Raw genomic sequence first — 25945 nt, 5'->3', positions numbered from 1 at the left:
TGTCCCGGAGGCTTCAGTTCAGGAGGACAGCCAACCAGCAGTTGGAGTCACTCTGGGTTCTGGGTTCAAGGGATTCAGGTCCAGTCCTTCTTTCTCAGGCAAGAGGGCAGTAGGCCTGTAGGCCAGTAGGTCTGCGCAGGAGTCCAGCAGAGAGGCAGGCCTTCAGCAGCACAGCAGCCCTTCTTCCTGGCACAGTATCCACAGGTCCAGAAGCATAGATGGTTCTTTTATGCACAGTTATGCCTTTGAAGTGGGAAGAAGCTTCAAGAGGCATGCCCTTGAAGTACACAGATGCCCTGTTTTCTTACTGTGGCTCCACACTAAACTATATGGAGTATGCAGACCTTTGTGTGGACACAGGATACAACCTATTCAGGTGTAAGTGAGGCTGGGCCCAGCTGCTTCCTCCCATCCTGCTAGTGATGGCCCATCCAGTCACACGTCCGCTCCCATTGTTTGTGACTGTCTAGGAGGAATACAGAAAGCCCCACTGCCAACTTCACCCAGTCATGTGACCAGAGACAGGTTGCAGGCACCAAATGGCTAGGGCAGAAAAATGCAAACTTTCTATAAAGTGATAAAGCTGTTCTGTTGCGTGTCGCAATTCCTTAGTGTGAAAAGATGGTGTCTAGAATATATCACCAATGTATGCAGATCAATATATGGTAAAAAAATAAATTTTTAAACAATATACACAACATAGATGGAAAGTGGTCCTATATCAAACCAATATTTAACACCCCCATGGTACAATCAATAAAAATATAGACAACACACAGAATAACTATTAAAATATTTTGTATGTTCTAAATCATATACTCAAATAATATACACAATTTTCTTCGCATTTGGCTGTCACGGACACAAAAATATCGAACAATGTGACTGATGATACAACGTGCAAAAGTGCTTGGAGGGTGAGTGAGTGAGGGTGAGAGGGTTGTTGGGGTGAGGAGGGTGAGGGTGAGGAGGTGTGTGAGGGGTGAGGGTTAGAGGGTTGTGAGGGGAGTGAGGGTCAGAAGTAAATGGTGGCAGGGCAGACATCATAAGACAGAGAGAAGAGTGTGTGATGACTGCGTTGGTCAGTTTCAGAATCAGGAGGGGCAGAGTCAGCACAGTCTGCGAGGGATCAACGTGTCTAGAGGCAAAGCATAGCGGATGTAGCATTGCAGCTAGCAAGTCAAGTGTTTTCAAGCTGAGTGTCCCTAGAGAGATGGCAACACAGCAACATCATTGGAGGAGCAAGGCTACTGTAAACAAGCATGGTCGGCTTTCCCTTTCGTCCAGAAACAAGCTCTCGGCATTGCTTTGGCGGGGGGGGGGGGCAGGGGAGCGGGAGTGCATTCCTTTGAAGTCCGATGCCGAGGCACAGACAAATGGTGGCGTGTGACGTGGATGGTGTTGTGCATGCGCCTGTCTCACATGAACTGTCTAATCTGCAGCTTTGGTAGACTTATCGGACCGCTTACTAGAATCTTGCCGCAATGCTTACGCATTGCTCAGCGAGACCTAAAAAGGAGGTATGGGATAATGCAACGAGAGGTAGAGTAGGGAAGAGCCTGGAACGGGTTATTTTAGGGATCATAGTATTGGTATGGGGTTTGGGATGAATAAGAGTGGATGTAGAGGATATATAGTTAATAGTATAGGGTGAGAAATAGGGTAGTGCATTGGAAGAAGTAGTATAAAAAGGTTTGAGATGAGTCAGAGTTGAGCTAGAGGATATATTTGAGAGCGGTATAGGGTGAGGAATAGGGCAGTGTATTAGATATGCTGAAGTAAAAGTAATAAATATATATATTCATGGAAGGTATATAGATACATATAGGAGGTAGTATATGTAGATTAAAGATGCATGTTTAAGTTTGATCGGGCTCTAAATATTGAGTATAAAACTTAGATCAAAGTCCTCACTCCAAAAGTGGGGTCGAGCCCAACGGGTATTGTTTTTTGTATTGGTTGAGGGCTCAATGATGAAGCATGCCAGGTAGAAAGATATCTTGGCGAGAGTCCATTCATAAATAAACAAGCATTGGCATAGCCAACGGGTCTCGCCTTTGGGATCTTATAAGTATTTAACCATGCAACAGTTAATGTTGTTGCACCAAGTATATTGTGCTGCATAACTAAATACTTATGAAGTCCCAAAAGCGAGACCTATTGGCTATGCCAATGCTTTTTTTTTAGGTGAAGTGGGGTGGCGCTTTTGTCCCCTGCATAGATTGTGACTTGAGCAAACGGAATGGTGCACCATTTAAAGCGCCGACAGTGCAGGCTGCAGGGTTTACTTTCATTTTAGGAGCGTGCCGATCTTGTCATTGCTGGTCTTTGTAGTGACATGTGTAAGCTGCCTATATGTGCTGAGGAGGGTACTGGAAGCGAGTAAATGGACATTCTCACCTCAATGATAATGTTAAAATCACTCTTCTCTGTAACACTTGCTGCCACTGGCTTGCTGCCTCACAGAAGCGTATTAAGCACCTTCATTAGTAGCCCGTTGAATGGAGGTCAAATGGTATCGACCTCGGAGGGATGAATGGTCGCGCCAGTCCCACCCTTTTGAGAGCTCTGTAGATGGCTGATTGGCTGTACAGACAATCTTTGCAGTGAATGCATTAGGTGATAAAACGTGGTGTTCACAACGTTTCAAATGTGGAAGCTGTGTCAAGGAGCTGGATATAAGAATAATAGGTTGTCAAATAAATAATAATTTTGCTGTTATTGGTCTAACAGAAAACATTAAAACACTTATTCCTATTTTCTCTTCAGACAAGTTCCGCAGAAAACCCAGAAGTGTAAAATGGGCATACGGTCAATACCACTGCATTAAGACTGCACAACGACTGGGCAACAAAGAGATATATACACAGTGTGACACCCAATATGCAATCCTGCAATTCCTTCTTGCGCTTTTTTTCTATTTTTCACATTTTAATTTACCAGTCGCAGATCCTAAAACAAAGGGAGACTCGGTGAAGGGCAGTGCAGTGAAGGGCACTGCAGCTTCTGGCAGTTTGATTTTTGCCCTTGGAGCACTACATAAAAGAGGCTCTCACACATACACATAACAGGGAAGAAATGCGATGTCCAGCAGACATTGCATATCACTCCCGAGTGGAGTCATGGTAACCTTAACTGTTTTTCATGTGCGGTCCTGCTTTTCTGAAAGCCCAGAACTGCCTGTTCAGAGAAATGAGTTTCAATGGGGTATACCCTAAGAACTCTCTGACCTGGGTCAGTGAAGGTAGATACAATAGCAATGGTCAGAGTCTAGACTCTGACCATTGCTATTGTATCTACCTGTTCAGAGAAATGAGGCTGCCCCTGGATGACACATTCATTACCTATTCATTTGATTTGATGCAATCCCTGCGAGCAAAAATGGAAGCCACCTGATTATGCCATATATCAGAACCCTTCCAGATCAAATAGCAGGGAAGGCTCTTTAAACTAGCAAACTGGCTTGTGCAGAAAATATAAAAATATAAAATATTTGAAGATCAATTACAGTGTATGATCAGCAAAACTAAAGATATTATATTGTTACTTTATTATCACGAAGGCACAATTCCTTGTCGTTCTTTTCTGTAAAAAGCACCACAGCCCGCATTACACATCTCCATCAAGAGGAATATATGATTATACCACGATTTCAAATACCACGCATGGCTTTACCACGCGAATTTTACATCGCAAGTGGCTTCACCACGCTGGTATTTACAACGTAGGATTTTACTACGCCTAGAAACGTCTTACCTGCACGTCTTTCTCTACGAGCCCTTACTTCCATCCTCCATTGAAACAAGCGTCAAAACACGTATACCAAAATAAAAAAAGGACTGCTTTTTTGACGTACACGGCACGTCTTTGGGGGAGGCTCTTTCCTTTTTCTTTTAAATTTATGTTCGTTTTTTTTTTTAAAGTAGCCTGCTTGTTATTTTTGGGGGGGGAGACCCCCCCCAGCCTCTCCGAGCCCCCCCCCCCCTCTGCCCCCCAAGCCCACGCAGAACGACTTGAAGGAATACCACGTCTCCCCCCCAGCCCGTGGTAAAGACGTCGTGGAAGGCACCCTGCGTGGAAGGCACCCTGCGTGGTAAGTGTCACGTGGTAAACGTTAGTAGTGGTAATGCCTTCGTGGTTAATGATGTTTCCCCATCAAGAGTACCTGTTGGTGCTCACGCTGTAACTGGGGCAGCGGTGCATGTGATTCACAAGTGGGGGGGGGGGAAAAAAACACGTTGTCAGGAAAGTGAATGTATCCAGAGGCTGGGCTTGCTCCAAAGCAGGGAGGTCTACTCAAAGTACGCGCGGTATGTCAGGAAACAAGAGAGTCCTCATTATTGACCAAGGACCCGCAAGCAGAGAAACACCAGGATAAGAACAAATAACCATTGGCGTAAGAGTCAGAGACCCGAACCACTAGGCCACAGAGACTCACAGCATAGGTAGTACACGAACCCACGGCCAGTTCGAGTCAGGAATGACCAGCAGGCAAAAAGGGAAAGAAACCTACAATGAACGAGGAACGCAGAGGACCCCAGTAGATGGGTAAAGGTAAAGAAACACAGGATGAATAGCGTCGTAGCCGAGACTCGAACCGGCAACCCCAGCCCTCGGGCCGACCACTCTAGCCATAAGGGTACACCTAGGCCCCTAAAAGCACTGCGTAAGAAGTCAGTCCTTAACGCTAGGCATAACGGGGAAAAAAAACGCATCCCGAAAGTAAAAGTAAGCTAAACCTCTACAAAGAAGTAAGGCAAAACAGACCCACCACAGGAAACAGAGGCAGAACACCTACCAGTAAACCATACAAACATCGATGTAGGCCACTCACCCGCAATACCGCACAGGGACACCAGGACCCAGCCGAGCAGGGATTAGAGCACAACAATACCTGCCCACGGACTGTCGGAAACCAGAGTAAAATTGAAGGCAACCTGCAGCAAGGCGCAACACAATGCCAGTAACTTCAGAACTGCAATGTGCACAACACACTTGGAGACACAACCCCAATATCGGAGGGCAGCGAGGAAACAAAAGGGACTGGAAAGAGTCTAAAGTGCCGTAAGATGAGGCACTGAAATCACCTTAAAAAGTCAAATGAGGCAACTCCAGCAGAGCAGCACGATCCCTCTACCGGAGCCTAAGCGCCTCCGGCCAAAAGTAGTGCCTGCAGAGCAGTCCGCCCCGGCTACCAACACATAACTCTGAAGGCCCGCGCGCGGCAGCAGGGGGGAGGGGAGGGCTGCGAGATTCACTTGCGGAGCGATAATTGCTGCCAGATGGCGGCACGCGCTTCCGCAAGTGAATCTCCTGATGTGCACGCGTTCACATGCTTGGCTGAAAAGCCAAAGCCTTCCCAAAAGGTCTTTTTGGCTTTGCAGCACATGCGCCCTGCATGGGCGAGACCTAAAAAGGAGTACCTCCCTCCTTTATTTTTGGGAATGATTTGCAAAAGTGAATTTTGGGAGGATTCTCTTTACGGCAGATTCAAGTTCTTCTAAGGAAGATAAGGGGCCCCCCCCGCCGCTCCCCCCCCCCAAGACAAAATACCTTTTCACTCTCTCCATTTTGTTTGCACTAGATCAATGAACACCTGTAACAACATTCTTTTGCTGCCAACACTAAGTGGGCATTTTTTTTCTTGGCGGACAGCCTGCTGTTCTGACTTGGATACAGAGTAAACTACTTAGTCCTAATGGTGTAGAGGCTGCCCGCCAAATTTATAAATGACCACCAAGAAGGTAGTCATTTCTAAAAACACTGCCGCGAACTGCTGTCACTGCGGTTCCTGGCAAGGCATATTATTCTGTGCCATGGAGCTGCGTCATCAGGACGCAGTCCTATAGCAGAGAATGTCCCCCCCCCCCTTTATGAAAACAAAACCCCAAAATGTTTTTTTCTTTTTGTAAAGAAAAAACACAATGCTCCACTCGCCATGGGAGTCCTCTCCCATGGTGGGGGAGCATCATAGTGTTTTGCTGTTCCTTACCACCAGGCTTTACCTGGTGGCAAGGAACAGTAATAATGGAGTACAAGTCCGCCCATCTAAACTCAGTGGGCAAATGTAGCCATTTCTCTGACTGCCTTACTCTGTTTGGCCATGCCAGCGACAAAGCAGCCTCTGTTGAGGCCAAACTGAAGGTCTGTCCGTTTTCATGCTAGCAGCACGTATACTCCGTCACTGAGGTTTGCTTACATGAGACTAATAACTTAGAAACCCAGGGATTAAAAAGTCTTCTGTGATAAATTACTCCATTTAATTTCAAGATGTTGAAAATATTTAGGGTCAACTTGTGATTATATGAATTTCCGATGTTAGTTGGAGTTTCATCTAGATTTAGCAAGAAATGTTTTCGAACCAATTGCTTCTCGTCATTGGAGTGCTTTTTTTAACTGATTCATACACTATTTGGGAAAGTTTTAGTTGTTTTTGTTTAACTAAGGAAGCCAAAATTAAATAGGGAATTGACACTTCAGCAAATAGCTTTAAGGTAATGAACGGCGAGACCTATTGCATTTACAATGCACAGAGACACAAGGACACACAGAGGTGCGCAGCGAGAGCTGGTGGTGCGTCTCTGTGATGTGTCTGCTGTGGGAGGTGAGCAGTGAGGTCTGAACATCAGATCAAGGAGTTTACCAACAACTCTCTGCGGGTGATATAAATACTACACCACGGGGACCTCTGAGAAGAGGGCTGCTCCCAGGAACGGGGGTAACGTGGTGTGCTAATCTGCACTCGTGATGGAAGCACATTGGTCGGTTTCTTTGAACACACACAGACACGCACACATACTCGTGCAAGGAAACACACAAGCCAACACTGACACATGCAGAAGGAAACAAACACATATCTATGCACATACAGACAGGCATACACACACACTCGGGCAAGAAAACACACACATACTCGTGCAAGCAAGCAAACACATGCGCGCACACACACTTGTGCAAGCACACACAGAAGCAAACACTGACACATGTAGTAGGAATCATGCACTTCTACTTAATGCAAACACAGACAGGCACACACCCATTCACATATATACCCACATGTGATTAGTGCCTTCAAAACACAAAATGCAGTGAAGGGCCCCCTCTGCTGCCGCACTCTCCATCTTAAGGTCCCCCCTCTCAAGACTTCACCAGTGAGGCCCCAGTGTGTGTGTGGGGGGCTCCTGTGCCCGAGCAGCACAGACCGCCCTGTGACTGGTGTGGGGTGAGCCTGAGGGAGGAATGGGGGTGAGGGGAACCGGGGCGGGGTGTGAGCTTGGGATCTACTGGGTAGTATTCTTTTCACACAGTTCTGGCGTTTACATTATTATCTTGGACAATTTGTTTATCTTTTTAAATAATGTGCTAATGAATATGTCATAATGGTAATTTATTGTACTGATTGCTGAGCAAACAAAATTAAATAAAGACTTGGGGGTTCGCCTTTCATATAAAAACAGAGGTGAACCGTCCTTCGAGGAAAAGAGGTATCTTTATTAGTATTGCAGATTCAAAATGGCTGGAGTGTACTGCGGTTGGAAGACCGGAAATGTAGTGTGTGCAGGGGGCTCAGAAACAATAGGCACGTCATCACCTGAAACTAGGGAGGCCACGAGGGCTCCTTGGAAGGACGGGGGAGTCCTCACTTTAGAACAGGGGGAGGGAAACCCGGGAGTTGAAATTAAAATACAGAAATAATAAGGACTAGAGAATATATTGATTGCCTGCAAAAGTAACTTTCTGGTTTACAACTGATCTGACAGCTTTTTATTCCAGTTGGTCATATGAGTAAACCTGGTGAGGCAGGTCAAAAGTGAGTACAGTAATAATATTGTGAGTGTTTGCCCGTCGCTGCTTGATAAATCATGGGTAAGATCTCTGATTTACGGAGCAGAGTTTCTGGCTGCGCCCTGCGTCCTTGGTTCTTGCTGAGCAGTAAGTACGCTTCTGGGGAAGTCTCCTCTGAAGTTGTGCTTGAATCGGACGTAGTACTGTTGCTACCGGGCGCATTTATTCAATCAGACATTCTGATTAATAGCCACTGCTTAAATATACAGCCGCCCTGGTTTTCTGTGCTCGTGTGGGATACAGAAAATGCTATGCATTAACTCCCCCTATCACACGCCTGCTTTCCGGCTGGATTTTTTTTTCAATTCCTTCTGCCCATACTGTTAATTTGCAGCTCCTAGAGGTGGAAGAAATGTGATTTCCAGCGCTGTATAAAAAACTATTAATATTGCATTCAATGGGCGCATGACATATGGGCCCCTGAGTCTATTTATCTTGTCACTGCAGCCACTAATCTCCTCGGGAAACCCTCCACATGTCTTGTGATGACCGTTTTCAGAACCTCAAGGGTAAAGATTGTTGGATCCGTACAGTGGACTGGGCGCCAGACTAACCACTGCATTTACTAAAAGGATTTTGCATCCTCGCCAGGCTGCTGCGGCACCCGTGCTTTACTTGTAACATTAATAGTAAAGCGCGGGTGCCGCGATTATAGCCAAAGTAGCTCGCCACGACGTGCTGTTTTCTGTTTCATAGCCGTCCCACTTGGACTGGCTGCCCCAACTTAATGCTCGAGTCAAAGGTTTATTATCTTCTTTATGGGGCCATCTGTTTGGACCCATAAAGAAGATAAGAAACCTTTTATGCCAGCAGTAAGTCGGGGCATCCAGTCCAAGTGGAACGGCTCTAAAAGAGAAAACAGTACGTCACTGTAAGCTCTTTTCCAATGGCTGGCCACCGTTTAGCATGAACGGTGACGCCAGTCAATGGAAAAGAGGGGCGGGCTTAAAACCTGCTAGTGAATCGCCCCAATCTCACCAAATCTCGCCAGCATGACTGCGAATGTGCGCAGTCTTACGCTAGGCTTCAACCTAAAAACATGCCACTGACAGTAATACCTTTCCAATAAATTTTGGACTTTAAAAAAAAAGAAAGGAATGGACAACTGTAGAAAACTGTGAGGTACCGGGTTTTTAGGGACCCGGCGGTGCCAGGGAAAACACCCAAAGACCTTGAGTCCTTCCCTGTTTCGGACCACAGAAACACGGAGTCTTCTAGGTGAAGTCAAGGATCTAATTTATTGGCTGCAACCAGTAACAGGTATCCTAGAAGTACAACAGCGTTAAGCGCATGTATGTTCTCAGGAGACTGCTCGTTTTCACAGAACCAGCCTTCTCTTTTTATACAAAATATTGAGCTTCAGGCAAGAATTCCTCGTTTTACAGTTTGATCATATACATATTTTCACTACAAAGAAAAAGCAGAGTCATGATGACAAGCCCACATTTCAGTTTGTCCAGTTCGTGATAGATTACTCGGCAAGGCCCAGAACTCTCATCAGATATCGACGACCCCCAATAAAATCGGGCACCTCCTCCTTGTAAAACAAGTCATAAAGAAGAAACAGGGACAGGTGTGTGTGAGATTAGCCATAGCTTGTATGCAATGAACGGTTTATGACATGTTATGCCTTGATACTAATCTTGTTCGGCCACTGAGATGGGAACTGCCCGAACAGGTTTGGCTTGGGGCAGTGGAGTCAGCTCGCCCAGGTCACAGAGGAGTCAGCAGAGGTGTACGTGTCCTTTCAGATTGAATTCGGCCTTGGTCATTTGACTATGTAAGGGCAATCACAAAATGGATGCCGCTCACAAAATGGAACCCGAGGGTTCGAGACGAAAACTAAGCAGTAAATTGTAAGAAGAAATAAACTGTCATTTGACCTCTGTCTCCGAATGCAGAGTAAGTGTGACAAGATACAAACAAGATTTAAATGAATCTTTATTGCTCATTCACTCTCATTAAGATAACACCCGTTCTTTGTCAGCAAGCCAGAACCTGCCAGTAGGCCTGAAAATAGTTTGCCCTAATAAAATCCGACTCTCCACAACGAGTTGGCAATTAGATTCCTTGAGGTCTGATTAGTGTTAGAAAGTGGACTTCTTTGCAGATGCCCCCCCCCCACTGTTTGCCCCAATAGGACTGCTAGATGCTGGTTTTGGACACTGATAGTGCACTGGGACCTGCTAGCCAAGCGATCCCTAGAGTAAGAAGAGCTGCCCACCCGGAGTGGATGCCCCTCTAGTATACAGTGCCCCACTGCCTTGGCGGGCTCCCCATAACCATTTGCTGCCAAGACTAGAGTCTACCCTGCTGTTGGTCGTTCTAGCATGTCCACAGGATGGGAGACAAAGGACCATGGCAGGATGAAGATCAGACCTCCTCCCTCCCAAAATGGCCAATGTTCACAGTCATCAAGACGGTTAGCCTAAAAGGCTTCCACTGCCCTTGAGGTGTAGTTTCTTGCCCCCCACTTGAGCACGAAGTCCTTCCCGCCCCATCCATGTAGGCAGGCGGGAATATTAGTTATTCAGGAGGTGTACGCCTCAAAAAGGCATGCCACACCTTATGTGTACAGCCAAGAAAGGGTTCTACCATGTTGGAAGACCCTAGATCAGACGAGTCTGGATAGGAAAGTGACGGACACCTACAGCATGTTGTCACTGCAGGGACGGCATAGCAGCAGGGACCAGTAGCCCACTGGCCGCTGTTCCTCACACCCTGAACGCCCCCTAAACTAAGACTCAAGGAGTTCTCCCGACACAAGAACCTCAGTTCGGTGTTTGATTCCTAGAAGAGGCACTAAGAAAACACTATCACCGACAACAGGACCTTGTATTCTGCCACAGTGCAAAGGGAGGACACGCAAGTGCACTAAAGAGACTGTATATTATAATGCTCCCTGCAAGAGAGACCCCAGTGAACGGCAGAAACCGAAGCAGACCCCCAAGGATTGGTGGGTTCAGTCCCCTGCGAGCTGCAGGAAAATAGACAAGCTAGGAAACCAGAATTGCAACCGACTGGGCCTGTCGAGAGCCAGCCTGAGGAGCAGAGGTGTCCTGCAACTCCAGAGTGGTAGCCAAGCTTTCTCCGAGTTGAAGCTTCTACTCAGCTCCTGTCGCCCTCCAGCCACAGTAAAGTAACTGTAGACTACATTTGCCGTAGCCAAGGCTTGGTGATCACTATTTGGGTGATCGACCCCTTGGACGACATCAAGAGCCCGGGTGCAGGCCACAGCGAAAGTAGACCTCAATGATCCTGCTGCTGTGTTCATGCATCCTGAAGCTGAACTAGAGTGTGAGGCAAAGCATCTTTGCAGCGAACTACCCCGGTGATTGACAGCTGCCAGTTACCTCTAACTGGAGCCGCCGAAGAAATCCAGCTGTTGAACCCGGACATTGTGTTATGAACTGCCAGCGATTTTATATTTATTGAGCTATTGCTGATCTATCGATCCTAGTGAACCTTTTAGTTCTTCTCAGCAAGCTCAAATACTTTTTGCTGGACAATATTATCAAATCTCAGAAGAGGCGTTTTTCAGCAAAAGGGATCAATATGCTCAACAGGCTCTGGATAACCTTTTATAATAGCAGCCTCCTGCACACACAGCATGGAGAGAGGCAGACTAAACCAAGGTCTTTTCTGTGGGAACTGAAGATTTAGGGGATCCTTTCAGACTCACAAACAAGATTCCTTTTAAATCAGGTCAACAGCCGAAAAAAGCAAGGCAACAGTAACAAAAACCCAGACTTGATGGTCTGTGGGAAACATGAACAAGCATTTGCAATGCAATAGGTCTCGCATTTGCAAGAATTTGAGCTACTGGTATTGTAAATGACAATGCCTTGTGTTTTGAAAACCTGCAAGAGGTGCTTAATCACACACTTTGAACTAATAGTCCTTGCTTACAAAAAGCAAAACTGGCAGTAACCTTCTGTTAATCAATACCTATTGTATTCCAAATGCTTGTTATAGCGCATGTAATGCTTTGAAAATTGCCAAGTTGAATTTGCAGCATCAACATTTTAAATCTGGAAACACATATTATACCTCCTGTAACTGATGAAGCAGCAGCTGGCAAAACACTGCTCCTTTGCCCACATCATGACCTTCCCCCCTACTCTTGCAGTTGCAACCCCTTGTGGGTCGCTCAGCTCCAAGCATTTGAAGTCCCAATAATAGAATGCAGCACTCTACAAAAACCATCAAGACACAAATAATAGAAAATAACAAAGCGTCCCCACTGGCAGGTGTCGTTTTGCTCTATTCACCCTGGTGCCAACCAAGAAAAGTTTGGGATGGCACTAGAAAGGTGCAAAGCTTTGGCCATACAAAGTATTTTGTTTTAAAAAGCGCCTCATACCACACATCTGTGGCTCCAAGAACTGTACATACGTGATTATGTAGTGTGTATTTGTGTGTCAATTACCAACATTTCCATGGCCAGATAATACTCATTTAATGGTAAACAATACACAGCACCACACTGCAGGAACCCAAGAGGGTGGGGAGGTGCGTAGGGATTGGTGGGTGAAGGGCTGCAGCATTTATGGGCAGGTGGCATGAACACATAAGATTCACAAGCCATGGGCACAGCAGCAATCTTAATTTCACAATCCCGAACTAAGGAGACGTACTAAATAACGTGTTTTTCTCAAGTCATCAACTACTTTGAAAAACTTGCAACAGCAAGGGCAGGAGGCAGGGCGAAAAGAATGGTCTTTGAATGCTATTAAACGGCACATTTGGCAGCCGGGAGTGTTTGAGGCGGGACCAGGACACAGCCCCGGCCCCGGCTGTTAACACTTTCCTCCAACACATCCGTTATGAAAATGAGCTGCAGAACCCGGAGAAGAGGGGTCAGCCCAGCAGCCCCTTTAACCCCTTCCTTGCTGCCGTCGGCCAATGGCCGACGCGGCCACTCCTGTTTTGCGGGAAAATCGGGGCCGCGGTAAACGGGTTAATAATGAACAATCAAACTAGAAGCCGCAGAATAAAATGACCTTTTAAAAATGAAGAGAAAAAAATGAGAACAGCCCTGGAATGTAATTTGGCCGCACAGCTTCCATTCCTGCATGCTGATCAAGGGACTGTCTAGTGGCTTGGGTTGCCCCCTGCTCTGGATGGCTTTGTGCTGTGGTGTTTAAATCCTGCTCTGGCACCAAAGTCTGTACAGAGCACACCATGATGACAGATAAGGTGGCCATAAAGCGTGCGCCATAGACAAGCACGCGAGCAGGAACCAAATAAAACAAAGATACCATAGGTTTTTTATGATTTTTTTGTAACAACTGTATACATGCCCATTAGAATTTAGTAGTACGGGGTTTCGAATGCCAAATCCATCATTTATACAAAAAACTACAGCCTGATGGATGCAGGGATGTCATAAAAACAACACAGAAAGATTTAGAGTCCCTGTCTTAGACGTAGCAGACTAGGATTGCTGAACCATCACTAATTGAGGGGGTCTTAGTTGGAAAGTGGAATTATTCCACATATCCCTAAACAATACAATTCAATGACAAAACAAGGCAGAGCAGGCAACTAAAGCAAAGTAAACTAAACAGATGGCTCACTGCACTTCAATTAAAAGAAGTGAAAGCAGAGCAAACTAACACTGTAGTTAGGCGCCCCTGTATCGGGACTACAAGGAAGTTAGCAAATGACCAACAGCCAACAGAACGGAGATAAGAACACAACCACAACTAAGCCAATGGCAAGCGGGGAGACAGATTGGCAAAGCAAACAGGTTGCACGTCTGCAAGTGCTATTGGCATAGTTCATTTTATGGAGAAGTGTGGCTCAATGGTTAGAGCGGCAGACCCTGATGCAGAGGTCTAGCCCGGGCCCAGGGTTCAATTCCCCGCCTCGGCGGGTCTTGGGCTCAAAATTCCACGGACCTGATAATTCTCGCCTCGGTGCCTATTCCAATCATGGAGTCCCACTCTGCAACTCTGGGCAATAGCTTGCTTAATCTCCACAACGGCCCCCATAACGCTAAGGATGCCTGGCCTCCACCTTGGGGGTGCCCAGGAGTGGACGCCTCACAGGGAAAGCCAGGATGGGTTCCACAGCGGTATTCGTACAAGCACCTTGAAACCCTTGCGGGTGAGTAGTGCGCTATACAAGTATCAATTTAATTTAATTAATTTAATTTATCTGTGTTGTACAGCACTGTGATTTACAGTACGTTTAAAGTTTTAAATAAAATTGCTACGAAACAGTCATGTTTCTTTTGTTATCTATTAATGCATGAAGGGTGGTATGAGATTTGAATTAAAATGGGGAAGGGAAAGGAAGTATCAACACAAGCAACAGTCGTCTCAAAAAAGTATTGTGATATAGTCAACACTGCACTTTGTTATGGGGGATGCGACTGCTTAATATAGGGATTGGGATGGACAGCGGTAAGTAAAAAGTAAGGTGGAGAACGGGTAGTGCGATGGTAAATAAGCATCGTGTTTAGGGGAAGAACTGTTTAATTTATGAAATGTAATTTAAATTGAAGAAAATTATTCTAATTAAAAGGCAGCTGTGGTGGAGGGTGGTAAAAATGTAACATGTTCTCAAGCTCCCCCCGGGCCTCACCTGCTCCTCCGCGCCCCTCGGGTCCTCCGTGAGGCCGGTGCTTCTTCTGATGGATCCCAGGCCGCGGATCCGCGATCATGGAGACAATCTCCCCTCAGAGGATGGGATCCGCCGCTGAACTGCGCATGCGCACAGCCAGCCATGAATACACTGGCGCCGGAACTACTGAAAGCAAACCATTGCGCATGCGCAAAGGTAGGTAGAAGGCACTGCGCATGCTCAGAACTACTAACTAGAATACAGTGCGCATGCCTTAAGCTAGTACTACTAACAACATGCGCATGCCCAGAACAATTCTGCGCATGCTCCACGCAAGGAGACGTCACCCGCCACCAGTAATGCACATCGTCATAAGCCACCCTCGCCGTCCTGGACTGCGCATGCTCAGAAACAATTTACTGCCTAAACAGGATGAGCCCCAGTGCAGGGGCCCTCAGGGGCCCTCACTGCTGAAGCTCACTCATAGGGAGGCCAAGAATGTCTGTCCCGCCCAGGGAGCAGGGGGTGTATATCTGCCTAGAGATGGTAAAGGCATGGACAAGGGGGCAGCTGCCCAGGGCGCTGGGTCAATGAACTCACCCCATGTCTCTTCTCGGCCCCCCCTCTCCTGGCAAGACACATTTCAACTCTTTTGTTTATCCACCTTTCTGAAAGTTGTTCCTCCTATCCTATCAGCTCCAAGCAGCAGAAAATGGGTAAACAACTGAAAAGTTGTGACGAGCAGGGTCCCCCAAAATATGTGTTGCCCAGGGCCCCAAAAACCTTCAGTTTGCCACTGTCTGCCCTGATGTGGTTATCTTCACTGTGTGCCCGGTTCAGAGGAGGGAGCCCTGCATCTTTTATTTTATTTTTATTTATTTATGCATTTTTATATAGCGCGGACTTTACCCGAAGGCGTCAGAGCGCTTCACATTAGGAACAGAAATGAAACATAATGAGAAACATTACAAAAGAGCAGATTACTAAAACATACGTTACTTACTTAAGGTAATAGTGACAATTGTGAGCAAACAAAAACATGAGGTAGTAAAAATTGTGAGCAACCAAACATACATGAGGTAGTAAAGGTAATAGTGACAATTGTGAGCAAACAAAATACTAGAGGTAGTAAAAATTGTGAGCAACCAAAAATACATGAGGTAGTAAAGGTAATAGTGACAATTGTGAGCAAACAAAATACTTGAGGTAGTAAAAATTGTGAACAACCAAAAATACATGAGGTAGTCAAAAGTGCACAAGAGGAAAAGTGACAAGTGTGCAGTTATAAGAGAAAACAGAGTATAATTTGAGGTATGATACTGCAATAAGTGCTAGGCACAAGAACAGGCGTTACGTAGGCAAGATGGCACTCGTGCAAGTATCAAAGGTAAAAACATGTGAGAGGTAGCAACCGTGTGTTACAAGGGCAAAGTGTTGTGTGCATGTTACAAAAGGGCACCGAACACAAGTACATGGAGAATACTGCAAAAAGGCAGACACTCCCACCACAGGAAAACACTGGGAAGGCACTCCCATGGTCATGGAAAGTAGAAAATATCAGTAGTGGGAAGTCTTCCTCCAAATAGCAAGAGGACGTGAATTACTTTTGGAGGTGTCTCTGGAGGAGGAGAACTTTGAGGTCCCTTTTGAAGGCCTGGGAGGAGGCGGTGGTCCGGAGCTCAGGCGGAAACGAGTTCCAGATTCTCACTGCGTTACCTGCTGAGGGTACCCCCAGTCATTGGTTCAGAGGAGGGACCCTGCATCTGACCTGCTGAGGGTAACCCCCGCCATTGGTTCAGAGGAGGGACCCTGCATCTGACCTGCTGAGGGTACCCCCCGCCATTGGTTCAGAGGAGGGACCCTGCATCTGACCTGCTGTGGGTACCCCCCGCCATTGGTTCAGAGGAGGGACCCTGCATCTGACCTGCTGTGGGTACCCCCTGCCATTGGTTCAGAGGAGGGAGCCCTGCATCTGACCTGCTGTGGGTACCCCCCGCCATTGGTTCAGAGGAGGGACCCTGCATCTGACCTGCTGTGGGTACCCCCGCCATTGGTTCACAGGAGGGACCCTGCATCTGACCTGCTGAGGGTACCCCCTGCCATTGGTTCAGAGAAGGGAGCCCTGCATCTGACCTGCTGTGGGTACCCCCCGCCATTGGTTCAGAGGAGGGACCCTGCATCTGACCTGCTGTGGGTACCCCCCCTGCCATTGGTTCAGAGGAGGGCCCCTGCATCTGACCTGCTGTGGGTACCCCCCGCCATTGGTTCAGAGGAGGGACCCTGCATCTGACCTGCTGTGGGTACCCCCTGCCATTGGTTCAGAGGAGGGAGCCCTGCATCTGACCTGCTGTGGGTACCCCCGCCATTGGTTCAGAGGAGGGACCCTGCATCTGACCTGCTGTGGGTACCCCCCGCCATTGGTTCAGAGAAGGGAGCCCTGCATCTGACCTGCTGTGGGTACCCCCGCCATTGGTTCAGAGGAGGGACCCTGCATCTGACCTGCTGAGGGTACCCCCCGCCATTGGTTCAGAGGAGGGACCCTGCATCTGACCTGCTGTGGATACCCCCCGCCATTGGTTCAGAGAAGGGCGCCCTGCATCTGACCTACTGTGGGTACCCCCCGCCATTGGTTCAGAGGAGGGACCCTGCATCTGACCTGCTGAGGGTACCCCCCACCATTGGTTCACAGGAGGGAGCCCTGCATCTGACCTGCTGAGGGTACCCCCTGCCATTGGTTCAGAGGAGGGACCCTGCATCTGACCTGCTGTGGGTACCCCCTGCCATTGGTTCAGAGGAGGGACCCTGCATCTGACCTGCTGTGGGTACCCCCTGCCATTGGTTCAGAGGAGGGAGCCCTGCATCTGACCTGCTGTGGGTACCCCCCGCCATTGGTTCAGAGGAGGGACCCTGCATCTGACCTGCTGTGGGTACCCCCTGCCATTGGTTCAGAGGAGGGAGCCCTGCATCTGACCTGCTGTGGGTACCCCCTGCCATTGGTTCAGAGGAGGGAGCCCTGCATCTGACCTGCTGTGGGTACCCCCCACCATTGGTTCACAGGAGGGAGCCCTGCATCTGACCTGCTGTGGGTACCCCCCCGCCATTGGTTCAGAGGAGGGCGCCCTGCATCTGACCTGCTGTGGGTACCCCCCCGCCATTGGTTCAGAGGAGGGCGCCCTGCATCTGACCTGCTGTGGGTACCCCCCGCCATTGCTTCACAGGAGGGACCCTGCATCTGACCTGCTGTGGGTACCCCCCCTGCCATTGGTTCAGAGGAGGGACCCTGCATCTGACCTGCTGTGGGTACCCCCTGCCATTGGTTCAGAGGAGGGAGCCCTGCATCTGACCTGCTGTGGATACCCCCCGCCATTGGTTCAGAGAAGGGCCCCTGCATCTGACCTGCTGTGGGTACCCCCCGCCATTGGTTCAGAGGAGGGAGCCCTGCATCTGACCTGCTGAGGGTACCCCCTGCCATTGGTTCAGAGGAGGGAGCCCTGCATCTGACCTGCTGTGGGTACCCCCCACCATTGGTTCACAGGAGGGAGCCCTGCATCTGACCTGCTGAGGGTACCCCCCGCCATTGGTTCAGAGGAGGGACCCTGCATCTGACCTGCTGTGGGTACCCCCTGCCATTGGTTCAGAGGAGGGAGCCCTGCATCTGACCTGCTGTGGGTACCCCCCGCCATTGCTTCACAGGAGGGACCCTGCATCTGACCTGCTGTGGGTACCCCCCGCCATTGGTTCAGAGGAGGGAGCCCTGCATCTGACCTGCTGAGGGTACGCCCTGCCATTGGTTCAGAGGAGGGACCCTGCATCTGACCTGCTGTGGGTACCCCCCCGCCATTGGTTCAGAGGAGGGCGCCCTGCATCTGACCTGCTGAGGGTACCCCCCGCCATTGGTTCAGAGGAGGGACCCTGCATCTGACCTGCTGTGGGTACCCCCCGCCATTGCTTCACAGGAGGGACCCTGCATCTGACCTGCTGTGGGTACCCCCTGCCATTGGTTCAGAGGAGGGAGCCCTGCATCTGACCTGCTGTGGGTACCCCCTGCCATTGGTTCACAGGAGGGACCCTGCATCTGACCTGCTGTGGGTACCCCCCGCCATTGGTTCAGAGGAGGGACCCTGCATCTGACCTGCTGTGGGTACCCCCTGCCATTGGTTCAGAGAAGGGAGCCCTGCATCTGACCTGCTGAGGGTACCCCCTGCCATTGGTTCAGAGGAGGGACCCTGCATCTGACCTGCTGTGGGTACCCCCCGCCATTGGTTCACAGGAGGGACCCTGCATCTGACCTGCTGTGGGTACCCCCCACCATTGGTTCAGAGGAGGGACCCTGCATCTGACCTGCTGAGGGTACCCCCCACCATTGGTTCAGAGGAGGGACCCTGCATCTGACCTGCTGTGGGTACCCCCTGCCATTGGTTCAGAGGAGGGAGCCCTGCATCTGACCTGCTGTGGGTACCCCCCACCATTGGTTCAGAGGAGGGACCCTGCATCTGACCTGCTGTGGATACCCCCCCCTCCATTGGTTCAGAGAAGGGCGCCCTGCATCTGACCTGCTGTGGGTACCCCCTGCCATTGGTTCAGAGAAGGGCGCCCTGCATCTGACCTGCTGTGGGTACCCCCCGCCATTGGTTCAGAGGAGGGAGCCCTGCATCTGACCTGCTGTGGGTACCCCCTGCCATTGGTTCACAGGAGGGACCCTGCATCTGACCTGCTGTGGGTACCCCCGCCATTGGTTCAGAGGAGGGAGCCCAGCATCTGACCTGCTGTGGGTACCCCCCGCCATTGGTTCAGAGGAGGGACCCTGCATCTGACCTGCTGTGGGTACCCCTGCCATTGGTTCAGAGGAGGGACCCTGCATCTGACCTGCTGTGGGTACCCCCCGCCATTGGTTCAGAGGAGGGACCCTGCATCTGACCTGCTGAGGGTACCCCCTGCCATTGGTTCAGAGGAGGGACCCTGCATCTGACCTGCTGAGGGTACCCCCCGCCATTGGTTCACAGGAGGGACCCTGCATCTGACCTGCTGTGGGTACCCCCCGCCATTGGTTCACAGGAGGGACCCTGAATCTGACCTGCTGAGGGTACGCCCTGCCATTGGTTCAGAGGAGGGAGCCCTGCATCTGACCTGCTGAGGGTACCCCCTGCCATTGGTTCAGAGGAGGGAGCCCTGCATCTGACCTGCTGTGGGTACCCCCCGCCATTGGTTCAGAGGAGGGACCCTGCATCTGACCTGCTGAGGGTACCCCCTGCCATTGGTTCAGAGGAGGGAGCCCTGCATCTGACCTGCTGAGGGTACCCCCTGCCATTGGTTCAGAGGAGGGAGCCCTGCATCTGACCTGCTGTGGGTACCCCCCGCCATTGGTTCAGAGGAGGGACCCTGCATCTGACCTGCTGAGGGTACCCCCTGCCATTGGTTCAGAGAAGGGAGCCCTGCATCTGACCTGCTGTGGGTACCCCCCGCCATTGGTTCAGAGGAGGGACCCTGCATCTGACCTGCTGTGGGTACCCCCCCTGCCATTGGTTCAGAGGAGGGACCCTGCATCTGACCTGCTGTGGGTACCCCCTGCCATTGGTTCAGAGGAAGGAGCCCTGCATCTGACCTGCTGTGGGTACCCCCCACCATTGGTTCACAGGAGGGCGCCCTGCATCTGACCTGCTGTGGGTACCCCCCGCCATTGGTTCAGAGGAGGGACCCTGCATCTGACCTGCTGTGGGTACCCCCCGCCATTGGTTCAGAGAAGGGAGCCCTGCATCTGACCTGCTGAGGGTACCCCCCGCCATTGGTTCAGAGGAGGGCCCCTGCATCTGACCTGCTGTGGGTACCCCCTGCCATTGGTTCAGAGGAGGGAGCCCTGCATCTGACCTGCTGTGGGTACCCCCTGCCATTGGTTCACAGGAGGGAGCCCTGCATCTGACCTGCTGTGGGTACCCCCCGCCATTGGTTCAGAGGAGGGACCCTGAATCTGACCTGCTGAGGGTACCCCCCGCCATTGGTTCAGAGGAGGGCGCCCTGCATCTGACCTGCTGTGGGTACCCCCCTGCCATTGGTTCAGAGAAGGGCCCCTGCATCTGACCTGCTGAGGGTACCCCCCGCCATTGGTTCACAGGAGGGACCCTGCATCTGACCTGCTGTGGGTACCCCCTGCCATTGGTTCAGAGGAGGGACCCTGCATCTGACCTGCTGAGGGTACCCCCCGCCATTGGTTCAGAGGAGGGACCCTGCATCTGACCTGCTGAGGGTACCCCCTGCCATTGGTTCAGAGGAGGGAGCCCTGCATCTGACCTGCTGTGGGTACCCCCTGCCATTGGTTCAGAGGAGGGAGCCCTGCATCTGACCTGCTGTGGGTACCCCCCGCCATTGGTTCAGAGGAGGGACCCTGCATCTGACCTGCTGTGGATACCCCCCGCCATTGGTTCAGAGAAGGGCGCCCTGCATCTGACCTACTGTGGGTACCCCCTGCCATTGGTTCAGAGGAGGGAGCCCTGCATCTGACCTGCTGTGGGTACCCCCTGCCATTGGTTCACAGGAGGGACCCTGCATCTGACCTGCTGTGGGTACCCCCGCCATTGGTTCAGAGGAGGGACCCTGCATCTGACCTGCTGTGGGTACCCCCCGCCATTGGTTCACAGGAGGGACCCTGCATCTGACCTGCTGTGGATACCCCCCGCCATTGGTTCAGAGAAGGGCGCCCTGCATCTGACCTGCTGTGGGTACCCCCCACCATTGGTTCAGAGGAGGGACCCTGCATCTGACCTGCTGTGGATACCCCCTGCCATTGGTTCACAGGAGGGACCCTGCATCTGACCTGCTGAGGGTACCCCCCGCCATTGGTTCAGAGGAGGGAGCCCTGCATCTGACCTGCTGTGGGTACCCCCTGCCATTGGTTCAGAGGAGGGACCCTGCATCTGACCTGCTGTGGATACCCCCCGCCATTGGTTCAGAGAAGGGCCCCTGCATCTGACCTGCTGAGGGTACCCCCTGCCATTGGTTCAGAGAAGGGCCCCTGCATCTGACCTGCTCAGGGTACCCCCTGCCATTGGTTCAGAGGAGGGAGCCCTGCATCTGACCTGCTGTGGGTACCCCCCGCCATTGGTTCACAGGAGGGACCCTGCATCTGACCTGCTGAGGGTACCCCCTGCCATTGGTTCACAGGAGGGACCCTGCATCTGACCTGCTGAGGGTACCCCCTGCCATTGGTTCAGAGGAGGGAGCCCTGCATCTGACCTGCTGAGGGTACCCCCCGCCATTGGTTCAGAGGAGGGCGCCCTGCATCTGACCTGCTGTGGGTACCCCCGCCATTGGTTCACAGGAGGGACCCTGCATCTGACCTGCTGAGGGTACCCCCTGCCATTGGTTCAGAGGAGGGACCCTGCATCTGACCTGCTGTGGGTACCCCCCGCCATTGGTTCAGAGGAGGGACCCTGCATCTGACCTGCTGTGGGTACCCCCCCTGCCATTGGTTCAGAGAAGGGAGCCCTGCATCTGACCTGCTGTGGGTACCCCCCGCCATTGGTTCAGAGGAGGGAGCCCTGCATCTGACCTGCTGTGGGTACCCCCCGCCATTGGTTCAGAGGAGGGAGCCCTGCATCTGACCTGCTGAGGGTACCCCCTGCCATTGGTTCAGAGGAGGGAGCCCTGCATCTGACCTGCTGTGGGTACCCCCCTGCCATTGGTTCAGAGAAGGGCCCCTGCATCTGACCTGCTGTGGGTACCCCCCGCCATTGGTTCAGAGGAGGGACCCTGCATCTGACCTGCTGAGGGTACCCCCCACCATTGGTTCACAGGAGGGACCCTGCATCTGACCTGCTGTGGGTACCCCCCGCCATTGGTTCAGAGGAGGGAGCCCTGCATCTGACCTGCTGTGGGTACCCCCTGCCATTGGTTCAGAGGAGGGCCCCTGCATCTGACCTGCTGAGGGTACCCCCCACCATTGGTTCACAGGAGGGAGCCCTGCATCTGACCTGCTGTGGGTACCCCCCGCCATTGGTTCAGAGGAGGGAGCCCTGCATCTGACCTGCTGTGGGTACCCCCTGCCATTGGTTCACAGGAGGGACCCTGCATCTGACCTGCTGTGGGTACCCCCGCCATTGGTTCAGAGGAGGGAGCCCTGCATCTGACCTGCTGAGGGTACCCCCCGCCATTGGTTCAGAGGAGGGACCCTGCATCTGACCTGCTGTGGGTACCCCCCACCATTGGTTCAGAGGAGGGACCCTGCATCTGACCTGCTGTGGGTACCCCCCACCATTGGTTCACAGGAGGGAGCCCTGCATCTGACCTGCTGTGGGTACCCCCCACCATTGGTTCAGAGGAGGGAGCCCTGCATCTGACCTGCTGTGGATACCCCCCGCCATTGGTTCAGAGGAGGGACCCTGCCTCTGACCTGCTGTGGGTACCCCCCGCCATTGGTTCAGAGGAGGGACCCTGCATCTGACCTGCTGTGGGTACCCCCCGCCATTGGTTCAGAGGAGGGAGCCCTGCATCTGACCTGCTGTGGGTACCCCCCACCATTGGTTCACAGGAGGGAGCCCTGCATCTGACCTGCTGAGGGTACCCCCTGCCATTGGTTCAGAGGAGGGACCCTGCATCTGACCTGCTGTGGATACCCCCCGCCATTGGTTCAGAGAAGGGCGCCCTGCATCTGACCTGTTGTGGCTACCCCCCACCATTGGTTCAGAGGAGGGACCCTGCATCTGACCTGCTGTGGGTACCCCCCACCATTGGTTCAGAGGAGGGACCCTGCATCTGACCTGCTGTGGGTACCCCCTGCCATTCTGCCAGAACCATCTGGCCTAGTGGGTGATTTCCAGGGCTCGAAGTGGGCAGGATCCGAGGGGCACGACACGCCCATCCTTTTTTAATTTAAGAAAACTTTCCCAATGTTTTTCGGAAAGATACCCGTCCCGGGATGGTAAATTCCGACATTAAAGATGTCTCAGTTGATGTGGAAGGGGAGGGAGTCTCAACCCTGTGCTGTGAAGCTGAGGGAGGGACAGACACCTCAACAAGAAATACATATTCCGGGCAGGGGTGTGCTGCTTGAAAAAAATGTAAACATGCGCATTTGCAAGTGTAAAGGCTGATTGGAAGCCGGTGTTGGCTTTACTTGATGGAATTGCTTGAAGCTTCCCGATGACACAGATTACGTTTTTTGGGGAGAGGTATTGCAAAGCAGTTACCAGCTGAGCTGTGAAGGGTGTGCTTGTAATGGGCAGTTATAAAATAAAATATGCACTAAGTACAATCTGGATATTATTAAAATATATAATTTGGAAGCACTTTATTTGAAATCTTTTTGCTCATTTTGTCGAAGCTCATCGTATACTGGGGGGGTTAGGTCTGTTGAAGTTTAGCCATGGTCTTGATTTTCTCCGACAGAGCCATGGCTCTGCTCAGGATGAAATCTGTCTGCGCTTTAAATCTGCTTTACCATGGGCTATGTTCTGGTTGTGATTTGGCTCACTCCGGCTCTCCTGCGCTGGTGTTCTACTTGTGCTTTGGTTCAATCGGAGCTCTGCTGGAGCGGTGCTTTGGATCAGTCCTGGCTCTGCGGAGCTTGTGACCTTGTGATAGTAAATCTGCATTATGTGTGGTTTCATATATGCTTAATACCTGACTAGGTGACCAAAATATTCCCACAGTACATGCCAGCCACATGACTGCATTCTTCCTGCTTTCTGTATTCTCTGTGTTTATCAAGCTTTCTGGGAGGGCCGAGCTTCTTTGTACTAACTAGCTACATCCTGGAGCTCATTAATAAAGCTTCTTAACATTTTGGTTAGCAGCAGGTCTTCTAGCAAAATGCTTAAAACCTGGCTTTTGCCGGAATTGATGTGTCTCCTGAGCCACAGCGCAAGAGACATCTGACTGATAGCGCGCTTAAGAAAATTCAATTAATGCAAGTTGCACGGCCTGCCAGGCTATTGTCAAACGTAGGTTTTCGCCGTATCCTCTTTTCAAAATGCTATTTACGATTTGAAGTCTTATAACAGACATCAAAAACCAGTTCAGTGGTCAAAAATCAGTTGATACATATGGAATGACAGTTCTATCGACAGTGTGGTCACCTGTAAAGCGGCTTATGCGCAGGGTGTTGACACACTTGTACAGTTTACAACCTATCCGTTGGATACTTTACATAGATGGTAATGTGGCACCTCACAGATATGTTCTTTATCATGTATTCGCTGTCACTGTCCGTGTTGTCTTCTTCCAGTCTTGCCTCGAAGGACCCCATATGTCTCTAGGTCGCAAGTGCTGCAATAGTCGTATGCTATAGTTCTCCAACTGCGAACTGCATCAGATCCTTTCAAGCATCCAGTCTTTGCTCTTGGGAGAGGTGTCCCTGCCCCAGCATACAGCTGCCCTTCGTTTAGTTAACAGTACTACCTCCATGAACTTTCTATATGTTTGAGGTATATCTCGTACACAGGCCGCAAGTGCCACCAACGGTGTCCTGTTTAGCGGGGAATCAATCCTTGAGCTCAATTTCCCAAAGACCTCCTTCCCAGGATGGATACGTTGTTGGGCACGTTCACAACAGGAGCAGAATCCCATTCTGGGGGCTCCATATTTCCAACATCTCGTGTCTGTCCTGAGCTCTCTTCTACATAGGCCGAGTGGTGAGTGGCATATCCAATAGAGGTATGTATAGCGCACCAGTCGTGCCTACCATTAGCGGATATTCTTTGCATGTGGACACATCAAGATATAAATGCATCTTCTCCCATGTCTTGCATCCAGCTCGTCCGGACTGTATTTTGTATTTCCATTCTGGGCACAGTCTGAAGTGCTGTGGCATACACGAGGGAGATCCGCCTCGTTGGAAGGACTCACAACATCACAAATCCCAGCAGTTTTCAGCCCTCTGGTTCGGCAGAGAACACCAAGTAGGGCTCCCACTGATCAGGACAAGTGATCCCCTTGTCTCTATAATACTTCAATGTGAGAAAGGAACACTCTCTGTACATATCTTCTATACTGTAGAGGTGCCCGTGAAACCATATTTTCCTAGCAGCTGGTTCACAATTCACCTCCATTTGCAGAGTGCTCAATAAGGGGAGTCCATCTCATTCCTGCCAGCCTCCACCACGTCCACTGTGTGCATTTCTACCATTGGCCTAGTGGGGGTCTTAAAGAGCACCGTCTCCAATGGTCGGAAGCCGCCAATCCCCTTTCCATTTTGTAATGTGGTACTTGTCTGATATTAGGAAACCAATGGGGCGCCTAGTGCACCTGCGCCACCAAGTAGTATACTTCAGAATGTGGCGCAGAGAACCTCACCGGCTCATAAGGTTGCTGCATAGTCTATCAGTTTATTCCGACAGTCCTGCCTGCCCACGCAAGCCGCCGTGTTTGGGTGCCCAGTGCCCTGAGTGGAATTGGTAGGTTTTGGAAGCGATGGATTAGCTGTGGGAGGAGTGCCACCTTCATTCTACCTATCCTCTCAGACGACATAATTAAACATCTGTTCGATTTATCTATAATGGTCATTATTTTCTCAGTACACACCTCAAAGTTGACGCCGAGT

At 50.7% G+C, this 25945-nt stretch overlaps 1 protein-coding gene across 3 annotated transcripts in view; it reads right to left on the bottom strand.

Annotated features, from left to right (window-relative positions):
* Positions 1-25945, bottom strand: part of LOC144805477 (uncharacterized) — an 87203-nt gene that overhangs the window by 19280 nt on the left and 41978 nt on the right. Inside the window, exon 1 of one of the 3 annotated variants that reach the window (XR_013605526.1) lies at positions 14437-14540. The exons of 1 other annotated variant lie outside the window; for it this stretch is intronic. The gene's annotated coding sequence lies outside the window, so the exon portion shown is untranslated. Of the gene's footprint in view, positions 1-14436; positions 14563-25945 lie in introns of those variants that run through there. One more of the 3 variants, XM_078672023.1, reaches the window with a different exon arrangement.

Source organism: Lissotriton helveticus (assembly GCF_964261635.1).
Source record: "Lissotriton helveticus chromosome 1_1 unlocalized genomic scaffold, aLisHel1.1 SUPER_1_unloc_11, whole genome shotgun sequence".
In the NCBI taxonomy this organism is placed as follows: domain Eukaryota; kingdom Metazoa; phylum Chordata; class Amphibia; order Caudata; family Salamandridae; genus Lissotriton; species Lissotriton helveticus.
Note: the sequence above shows the minus strand (reverse complement) of the source record. Positions and strands in the feature narration are given on the sequence as shown.